Source organism: Hyperoodon ampullatus, assembly GCF_949752795.1.
Source record: "Hyperoodon ampullatus genome assembly, chromosome: 14".
NCBI classification, from domain to species: Eukaryota; Metazoa; Chordata; class Mammalia; order Artiodactyla; family Ziphiidae; genus Hyperoodon; species Hyperoodon ampullatus.
Genome location: NC_136927.1, coordinates 55,434,988 through 55,445,816, shown reverse-complemented (window position 1 = coordinate 55,445,816; position 10,829 = coordinate 55,434,988). Strand labels below are relative to the sequence as shown.

Genomic DNA, 10,829 nt, shown 5'->3' with positions numbered 1-10,829 from the left:
AGACGTGTAGATGTTATGTGCAGGGAGGTAGAGAAGTTCAGCCCTAATGTGGGGGCCTGGCCTTGGGAAGGGGAGAGATGTGGCTCTGTGGTTGGTGACTCTCAACCAGGACACTGGGCAGCACTGATTGAGAGAACAGGGGGTTGGGGGGGGTCTCTGTTCTCCAGCTCCTGTGAGAAGCAGATGCCAAGAACAGACTAAACTTGCAAGGATTTTGATTAGAGGACACAACTGTATGAAAAGAAAATGATATGGGAGCTGCAAAAGGCTAGGAGAGCTGTCAAACCACGATGAGAGTCTTATCCCCAACAGGCACAGAAGGGAAGACAATGGGAGTTCCCCAGCCCCCGGGTGAATCAAAGGAAAGTTTGGCAGAGCTTTTGGGAGTCTTTGAAACAAAGCCAGTCAACAAAGAATTTTCCTGGCAGGGAGTCGGATTTGGGATCCCCCCACACTCTGGAAGAGAGCTGGCCAGGTGGTGTGGCTTGATGCAAATCCCCGGGTGGATTCAGAGCGCAGTCAATTCTACTCCAACAGTGGGAGGTGGGCCACAGGGTCTCAGGTATGGAAACTGGAAACTGCAGAAGAAAGTGAGGCTGAGAGAGCCCAGAGGTTCCTAGGCCTCCAGAGTCCAAAGCTAAGACCAGCCAAGAGAACACCCACTGCAGTTCTGGGAAGTTCCAGTTCTAGGAAGAACTAGAAGACCTTGCTGGTGGGATAGTCTTAAAAGGGAGCAGGCAGGTGGGGCCTGAGCTGAGTGATAGTCAAGAAAGAGGTTTTTTTTATTTAATTAAAAAAAATCGGTTATACATTCACTTGGAACCAAAGAATGATGTGTCAAATATCTAAGGGGCTTTGTTTCAGAAAATAGCAGCTCTGTACCTCTTTCCTAATTTCCAGTCCCCACGGAAGCCATTTTCTTCTCTGTGAGCTGAGCCACAGAAGTCTTCTCCTACACTGTCTACCTTGAGGGTGGGAGGAAAGCGCTGGCTACCCCTTATTCTGCGAACCCTTAGGTCCATGAATGATTGCTGCATTGGTCATTTGTTGCAACAATTTATTGGCCACAGTCTTGACACTTAATCCAGTTTTCTGTGTGTATACCTTTTCATAGCGAATTAAGTGAGACTAATTTTCACTTATATTGCTAATTTTCTTTTTTTAATTAATTTATTTATTTATTTATTTATTTATTTATTTATGGCTACATTGGATCTTCGTTGTTGTGAGTGGGCTTTCTCTAGTTGCAGTGAACGGGGTCTACTCTTCATTGTGGTGCACAGGCTTCTCATTGCAGTGGCTTCTCTTGTTGTGGAGCACGGGCTCTAGGCGTGGTCTTCAGTAGTTGTGGCTTGCAGGCTCTAGAGCACAGGCTCAGCACTTGTGGTGCACAACTACTTAGTTGTGGGCTTAGTTGCTCCACGGCATGTGGGGCCTTCCTGGACCAGGGCTCGAACCCATGTCCCCTGCATTGGCAGGCAGATTCTTAACTACTGTGTCACCAGAAAATCCTGCTGACTTTCTTAGGAATTGATATTTCTTATGGTAAAACACTGATAAGATACATCTCAACCTTGGAAAGTTGGAATGGTTGACTTGCTTTATTTTATCGAAAAGTATGAAATTCTTCTTCCTTTAGAATAAGGAGAAAAAAAGAAGCGGGGGTCAGATTAGAGTTCTCATTTTTCCACTCTCTGCACGGTCTGACTGTAATTTACATTCTTTCACTTTCTTTGAGTTTTGCCCTGTAGCCATATCACTGTTCTAAGCCGCTGTCTGTTTAGGCTGATACTAGAAGACTTAGAACAGTTTTTCTCACTCTCCAGTATGGGAAAGACCCATATTATTTCTGAATAAGTTTTATTTCATGGTACCTCATTTGTTTCAAATTGAGAAAATAGACTTCTGATACCCAAAAAAATCCAATTTAGTAGAAGCACACATAAGTGGGGTTTGCTCTAACTATACTTTTTAACACTATGAAATTTAATAAAAGGGATGGTTTTATACTGAAGCCACTATATTTCAGCTCAAGACATGAAAGAAGCTTGTTATAATGTCCTATCACTTGTGAATAATTCGGGAACTTTAATTTTAAGGACAAGAGGTAAAGAAGTGCTAAGAGGCATGGTGAGAGTCTTTCTCTCTGGTTTCCCTCTCTACAGTGCCTGGCTCAGATTGGTTTCTCCTCTCTCCTCAGTACGGTGTAGAGAACATCCCAGACACCCAGCGTGTAATTGTGGAATTATTTCAGATGTAAATTAAGGTTGTAGTCATGTTTTGGAAAAACTTATATTTCATTCTTTTGTGACCTCATCTTTTCTAGTCTCAGATTTTAAAAATTATATGTGACTACTGAGAACATTTCCTTTTTTCTGCCTATGCATTATGTCTCTCTTCTTACCTTCTCAAGATGGTTGTGAATCCTTAAGGACAAGAACAAAACATTATCTCTATGTCTCTTCCAGCAGCACGGAGTGTTACACACTGAGTATTTGCTGATGGGTCAATGATGATTTATTCTTTATATGTGCATGTATTAAGGTGAAAGAAGCCAATTCTTTTTAAGAAGGGAAAATCTCTGTTGCTTACCGGGCAAGTCTGTTGTCTATCTTAATTTATTGTGATACCCATAGCTCCAGGGATGGTATCTTATGGGTGGGAGGTAATAAAATATTTTCTAAATAAATCATAAATAAATAAAAGTTGATATTTCAAATAAACACCAGTAAAAAAAATTGATAATTGCATAATTAAGTCCTAAATGGACTGTCATCAGAGCTAATAAAATATTTTGAATGTCATTTGCTCTACAAAATAATAAGGATGCTCTGGGCCAGGTCAAAGGCTTGTCCATCCACCTAAGGCCCCATAAGAGTAAGAGTATGAGGTGACTTGTCGACCACAACTGGAACATTCTGGAAGCTCTGGTGTTGTGGACCCCTTCTTGTCTCACGACCTTAAAGTTTCATGTCTTTGCCTACTCAGTTGTGTCTGAGGGGGTTTCTAACTCTCACTTTGCATTGTTGCCATCAGCTGTGATGGATTTGAGCTCTATCCTCATTGATGCTCAACTGGCAGACTCTTAAGAACCTGCAAGCTTTGAGCCAGTACTCAGTTGTGGGCCAGGAGTGGCAATATGAAGGCAGCTATCATTCGTTGTCAGAGATACAGAATAAGATATTGTCCTTCCCCTTAAAATTAATATCCCACATCAGAAAGTGAATATTTATTGAGCCTTTTGCCAGTTATCAATATATTGCCTCTCAGTTCCCAATTCACACTTCCATACCTGCTGTGTGATAGTGGTTGGGATTCATTTCAGCAATTCTCATATAGGAAGCACAATGTTAGGTTTATTAATAGAGGGTGCTGGATGAGCGTTGCAGGAAGAAGGGACTTCTCATGCTGGCTCTGGCAGTAACTGGTCACTGGTGTGGGTGTGTCCTTCCTTGGGTACAGTCCCTCAGCTCTACCCTATAGAGTTTTCTTTCATCTTATCATTTATCATAGCTTAATTATTCTCTCTTCCCTTATTAAATAAAGGAAGTTCCTATATTAAACTTCCCTTATTTAAATCATTCTGTGGTTTCTGTCTGATTGGACCCAGACTGCCATAAACATTTATTATGTGCTTAGCCCCTTTGTAAGTATGTTACAGGCATTTCCTTATTTGTCCCTGTAACCCTATGATGTAGGTGGTTCTGTGGGTCTCATTTTTGAATGAGAAAACTGATGTCCATTGACATCTAGTAACTTGATGAAGGATAAACTGAAAAATGTGAGATACATATTTGACAACCAAGTGGAGCTCTCAAGTAGACAGTTGGCTCAAGTAGGATTAAGAGAGAAGTCAGGGCTGGAAGTAGAAATCTGGGAGCCATTAGTGTGTAGGTAAGGATCCTCGTCTATGATTCTAAATCTATACATTAATCCAAAGTCTCTTTTATGCCACCATTGAGCAGCCAAGATGGAGGAAGACCCCACTTTATATTTTTAATACTTTTTAAAATATATATCTTCTTAATATTTCATTGAACTTGATATTATAATGCCAACTTGAACACCATACCAACTGTAAGAGGAATGGTACCTGGATGTTTGCTGGGTGATCAAAATCCAAGCTGGAATGTCCTACATTTTCAACCAGGAAAAGAATGAGAACTACTAAAGAATCCTCCTTCCTACTATCACATCTCTAGTTCCATTTTCTGCACAGATTCTTGGATACAAGTTGGCACAATGTTCAGTGCTCAGAGAGCCAGTACAGCCATATAGGTGGAAGGGGACTAAGGGCAGAAGGATTAATGACCAGATGGAGATTAGGAATCATGATCTTATTGATCAAACTTCTGGCTTCAAGCATCCTTTGCCAACAGCAAGAATTTTAGAGCTGGTTTATACTCTGACTAAAGGCAAAGGAGCCATGGATGGTGTTTGAGGTGGTGAGGGTCCAGTGGAGCTGAGCCTGAGGGAAGGCTGGACATGGGTTGGGTTGGAGGCATGGAGCAGGAATGGAAGGCCACATCACCTCCAGGGAGTGGGAGGTTGCTGAGGGCAGGACTCAGAGCTCACTCACAACTGGAATTTGGTTAATGCCCTCTAAATATTTGCTGATGTGTCTTGGATAGAATAGAATGGGAAAAGAACAGGATAAGACAAGATGGAATAGAAGTGAACTAAACATCTAAGGAAGAGGACAACACAGGGCAGGTCTTGGGGCACGGGAGTGGAGAGGAATGCAGCAGCCTGTGGCAAGTGGACTGGGGAATGTCAAAGGCAGAAAGCACACAAGTGAATCAGAAACCTCTTCCATTCACCCCACCCCACCCCAAACAACAGCCAGCCCACAGGTGTGACTCTCTGCCTTGTCACTGAAGATACCAGCCAAGGGCTCTGATCCACCTACTTTTCCATTTTCAAATGGAAATGCTGAACCATAGAATAAGTGGAAGAGGAGCCAAAACTGTAGAACTGAGCACTGAAGATGCTCAAGGATGCAGGAGCTTGCAAGGTGTATCCCTCCAAGACGAGGGAGGCATCCTGAGCTGTAAAACCAAACCGCTTCCTTGTAAGATGGGGCATGGGGTACACAGGTCCTGTAAGTACTTCCCTTCACTTGGCACCCAGCAGCAGAGGAGAGAGAGCCCCGTGAGGCTCCAGAGACAGTGATATTGGTGGGAAGTAGTTTGCTTGATGGAGAAAAGGGAGTCAGCTTATTCTTGTGAACAGGCCTACAGCTGCCTGTCACTATTAGCAAGGTCTGTTACTCTGGGGTTGGGGGTGTAAAATTAAATGTGGATCTTTCCTGTGAACCAGCAATTCTGTTCCTAGATATATAAAGGGTCATTCTCAAATTGCTAAAAACAATTCTCATATAAATAAATGGTAAGTATATGTCATAATGTTATTTAACCCATTAATGAAGGAAGCAGCATAATGCAAAATTAATTCAACAAGGACATGAGAACTAGTATTTATATAATCTATTGAAAAAGAACTGCTGAAATAAAATTGCTAAATTCTATACCAAATTGATTACTGGCCTACAAGGCAATAATATTTTAACGCTTTGTGTTATTATCTCCTTTATTAAATACTTTAAAAATACACCTGACCAGTTTTCTACAAAGTTCACCTTTAACATTAGAGCCCTAACCAACTGCAAAAGTAAGTCAACAAAGTTTCATTCCATGAGAGTCAGATGACCTATGAAGAGGCTTAATTAAATGTCACACAATCATCTTCTTATTTTACTTCAAATTTTTGGATAGTTATGCTAAATAGTCACATAATCCATAGCAATTCTTGCACACCTGCCTTATTTGGACACATTTGGATACATTTGCAAGATTGTTCAAAACAGCATTATCTTCATTAGCAAAATCTAGAAACTACTGAAATGTTAAGAGAGCAATACATCAATGAAAAGGAATAAATACATCTACATATTCCAATATGGCATAATTCCTCAATGTAATTTTGACATTATTTGACTTTTTATTATGCAATATGTCTTGCTTTGTCCAATGTAATTAGTGGATATGACACAAACATAAGCTAAAATGACCTTGCATGTTTGGTCTTGTTCTCTTGTGCCACCCAAAGAGCTTGCCTTGAGGAGCCATAGATTCAAATAGATCAGAGACATGTGGACCAACTCTGGACACAGCCTGGATCCTGAACCCCAGCCCAGATGAGCCCCCTGACCTCTCAGTTACACAGCCATTGAATAAATTTACTTTGTTCATTGTGGCATCCCACTGGGATTTGGGATGGTTTGTTATGCAGCATTATTGAACTAACTACCTAAGACAGACATACAGACTAAAATCATTGATATGTAATGTTCTAGGACATGCAAACACAGTTAATGAATTCTGTGAATATACCAAAAAATGTAGCAAAACTACAAAGCAAAGCAAATGATTAATAAACATAAAGTTCTAGATAGTGGTTACCCTACATGTGAGGGAGCTATGATGTGTGGGGGCACAGAGGATCTCAAGGATAATGGTGGTTTCTTTCTTAATCTGAGAGGTGGGCACACAGTTTGACTTATTAGTCACTGTAGCTTACTATATATATTATAAGACCTCTCATATATACTATATATTTCATTTTCCTTCACATGGAAACCACACACAAAACCTTGAATTACAGTGAAGTATATTAGGACCTGAGACACAGCCCACATGAAATTTTTAAAAAATTTAGCACAGGTAAACTCAATTCATTCAAATATGAGTTATCACAAAAGGTTGAGCCCAAAATTTAATAAGACCTGAAAAAGGAGGACAGGAAAATCATTTTTTTAAAAAAATGTTGCCACAAGGCAAGAAAATATGACCAAATACTTTCAAATTACAGAGTTTATGAAGCAATTAATACTAAAAGAGGCAAATGTAGAGATATTTGAGACTAGGGAAGAAATATTAGGGGTAAAGGATGAGATGAAAAGAGAGCTGAAGGAGTTTTTTTTTTAATAGGAAAAGATCAAATTACTAACAATACTTTAGTCTAAGAGCAGACAGCTGGGGGAAAAGAGGAAGTTCTTTGTGTGCCATGTAGAGCTATTTGCATCTTAAAAGCATGGGAATTTGTCACTTGGGTTTTGGAAAATGATAAAATGCACCTTCCCTACCCCCACCCCATGTTTGAGTCCCCTTGGCACTATCCCTGCAACAGTGTTTGGGCCCCCATGCCTGGGAGACCCCACACTGATCCAGGTGTCTGCCTTGTTCTCAGACAACCTTCTAGCTCCCTGTCTTTCCTCCAGCCAGTCCTAGCTCTGCATGCCCAGGCCACAGGAACATCAGGGTTCTCCAAACCATGCCTGTATTCTTCTTTCCCAGTATAAACTTGGTTCCCCTGGGCACTGCTGTTCTGCTCCCAAGGTTTGAAGCCCCAGAGCTCAGAGGCCCCAGCTCCTGTTCTGACTCCAGTGCCACCACCCCGGGTCTGCCCTGTAACCTCAAGGCTCCATTCTCCCTTGATTCTGTTGCTCATATCTGGACATTCAACATGGACCAGGATGAGAGGGGACATGGCAGTAATGGAAGAGGCAGTAGGTGACGTTTGTTTACCATCACCATGGAAGCTTCAGGCCATGGGCACTGGGTGTGGCTTAGGTGGCAGCGTTAGACAGCCCTCCTCAAGCCCCGTGCTCATCCCAGCTCACTGGGAGTGCTCTTGGACATTAAGAATCCCTGGGAGAAAGCCCCCTGTGTTATTGAGCCCTGGTTTCAAGGGCTTACCGCACTAACTCCATGTGATCTTGAGAAGGCCATCCTCTCTGAGTCCAATTGTTTTTTACCTCTAAAGCATGGGACATTTCCTGACTCCATAGGAAACAGTGGGCAGGTGGGATGGAGTGAGAGACAGGCCCAGGTGGAAGAAACAAGGAACATTGTCGGGATGTTTCATTCGGTGGCACGGACTTAGAGAGCAAGCAGATCCAGGGAGATGTCTGTGGATGAGTCACAGAGGGAGGAATGGGTGCAAAGGTCTCAGTGAGACCCAATCAGAGCAGGAGCTGCCTGTGGCCAGGCAGTCATTAAGAGGAGATAAAAGGCTCATGCCAGACCCTGGGACAAGGCAGAGAGAAGTCTGGGCACAGAGATTCTCTCCAGCCTTTACACTCCTTCTAACACATTTCTTCCCAACACCCTACAAATGTGACTCTGCTGTTGAGTCCACCTGGGGTGACCAGGGTGCTGGGAGGCCTGGGTAGCCAGGGTGAGAACGGCTGCTTCAAGAAGATGAGAAGCCATGGGGATGAGTAGGGCATCAGGCGGCGCCTCAGTGTGAAGCTCAATACAGCAGGTCCATGCCCTCTTCAGGGTGTCTTGTTCCCCTGGCCACGCCTTGGACCTTGGATGACAACTACTTAGTGACACTCCCTAATCACCAAGACATGGAGAAGAAAGGATGGAAACATCAGTAAGTGAACTAAATGAGGTCTCTCACTCATGGAGAAATATGAGAGGACACGAGAACATGAGTCTTCAGGGGGAAGTGCCTAGAGCTCAGACGTATTTGATCACATTAGAGCCAAAAACACCAAAGCTTCACCTTAAACCTGGAAGGCTTCTCATTGGAAATCTGCAGATGGAGAGGGTAAGATTGGGTGGCTGTTGGCTCACAGACCTGGGCCAACTTTGTTTGAAGTCTCAGGAGAGCCTACAGTGACCATTTTTTTCTTTTGGTAAATTCCATAAATGGACAATAATAGCAGGGGATCAACAATGGATTTAGTAGAAGCTCAAAAATGTCACCACAAAATACAAAAAGGGATTAAGATCTTATCAGATTATGAAAAAAAGACAAACCAGTAAGGAACCTTTTGAAAAGATCACCATGGCTCATGCAAAAAAGCAGATTCCAGAAAAGAATGGTAGGAGGTGAGCATAAGCTCTCCAGGGAGGTGAGCCACTGGAAAATAATTACTCTGTAAGACCCTGTGGACAACCAGCAAATGAGCTCCGAAGACAATGGGAATGGAAGAGGGCAGAGAATGAAAGTCGTGGTCCAGCAAGAGAAATATTTCAAAGACCAAAACCTGTGATAACATCTCCAGGACGATCTGGTCATGAAACCCTTCCAGAGAGGTCCTCAAACCCAAAGTCACCGTTTGGGCCAAAGACAGACACTGGCAAGGTCCCCTGCTCCATCCTGTGCCACCTGCAATGACCTTCTCCCCTTTTAATGAGAGAGATGGGCTTAGAAGGTAACTTCGGTTTGAAGGTGGGCGTCACTTCATGTCCAGGTGATTATAACTCGATTACAACGTAATCGTACGTCAAATACATTCACATATTTTGTTTCGTGTAATTAAAACAAACCTGAACAAGCACACCAATAACTTTGCCTGGTGATTCTCACTTGGGAAATGGACCCACTGGTTACATCCAAAGTACTCTGACTTGGAGAGTCTGGAGGAATAACACTTGCCCGGCTGGGTGGCTGTTGAAGAAGGTACTTGACCTTTACCTCATTTGACCTCACAAGCTGTACAACTGTGGCCAAGCTCTGAGAAGTCATCCTGCCCCAAGTCCCTACTGGCAGCAAGGTGCAATGAGGAGTAAAGCTCACCCAGAGCCCCCGGTGTTGCCCAGGGTCTTTGCATGGAGATCAGTATAGACCCCCCAGCACATCAGTGGAGTCAGTTCTCTTATTATTACCCTTCTGGGGAGGAGAATAAAGGTACAATGAGGTTAGTTAAACTTGCCCAAGGGCACACAGCCAGCGAGTGGCCCAGCCAGCCTTTGAAGTCAGCATCTGATGAGCAGCATCTGGAAAATGCTGGTTCTTCAGACTCCTTGCCCTGCCAGCTCTCTGTCCCACTCTCAGACTGTCCCTGGGCTCACGACTCAGAGAAGGAGGAGGAGGAGAAGGCTGAGGTCTGAGAGCTCAGAAATGGACCCAGCAGGCCCAGCAGGGGCTGCATCCAAAATCCAGATTTCTCTCTGAGTCCAGGTCCTTTCCTTGTGGACATGAGGGCTAAGGCCAGGGTGGCAGCAGAGGGGAGTCCTGCTGGGCAGAAATTTCCAGGGGAAGCCAGAAGGTGCAGAATCTCCCCGGGGTCAGCCAAACCCAGGTGGGAGGCAGCATCTGGGGACCCACGGCCTCCCTCAGCGTGGGAGCCTGAACCTGAGGCCCCAGGAGGGGCATGGATCCCCCTTCTGGGAGGAGGGAGCCAGCCATGCAGCCACCATCAGCTGCCTCAGCATCCAAACTGGTTCAACACCTGTGAATTGGCAAGAGGAGAGTGTGAAAGGCCCGAGTCTGCCCCTACCAAGTCTCTGCTGGTTCCATCCATGGGTCTTTCCCTGCCTTCCTCATTTTCTGTCAAAATGAGAGGCTAAGATGAACAGGGCAGGTAGTGGAGAGAGCAGATCTCAGGACCAGTCCTGTGTTCCCTCCTCTCCCAGGCAGAGTGGCCAGAGTCACTTGCTCAGGCAGGAGTCACCTGGGTCCAGTGTCTGGGACAACCCTCTCTGACCGTCCCTCTTGGAGTCTGACCACCTGATGCATGCAACACCATCGAGCACCAGCCGGAGCAGAATCAGCAAGAACAAGGTCAGTCTGAGGCCTGCCTGCTGACTGTTACATTTGCAAATCCTTCCCTGTTTCCTGAGCATTAGGTTTTTCAGACATAGGAGGATTCTAAAAAAATAACATCACAACCAGCAGGTGAACAAAAGTTTCATTTTGTTTCCATGACTCTGGTCCCCTAAGGGTCAGGAAAGCAGTGACCATATTCCCGTTTTCTAAACTGCAGGGCCCAGGCCCAGGTGGGTGGTGGGGAGGCTTGCATCCTATGGCCA

General features: G+C 44.1%; 1 pseudogene across 1 annotated transcript in view; it reads right to left on the bottom strand.

The window, feature by feature from the left end:
- LOC307063086 (mitochondrial nicotinamide adenine dinucleotide transporter SLC25A51-like) overlaps positions 1-9,543 on the bottom strand; it is a 24,784-nt pseudogene extending 15,241 nt beyond the window's left edge. Inside the window, exon 1 of the transcript in view lies at positions 9,402-9,543. The product of the transcript in view is annotated as a mitochondrial nicotinamide adenine dinucleotide transporter SLC25A51-like (transcript). The remainder of the gene's footprint in view (positions 1-9,401) is intronic.
- Positions 9,544-10,829: the final 1,286 nt, after the last annotated feature.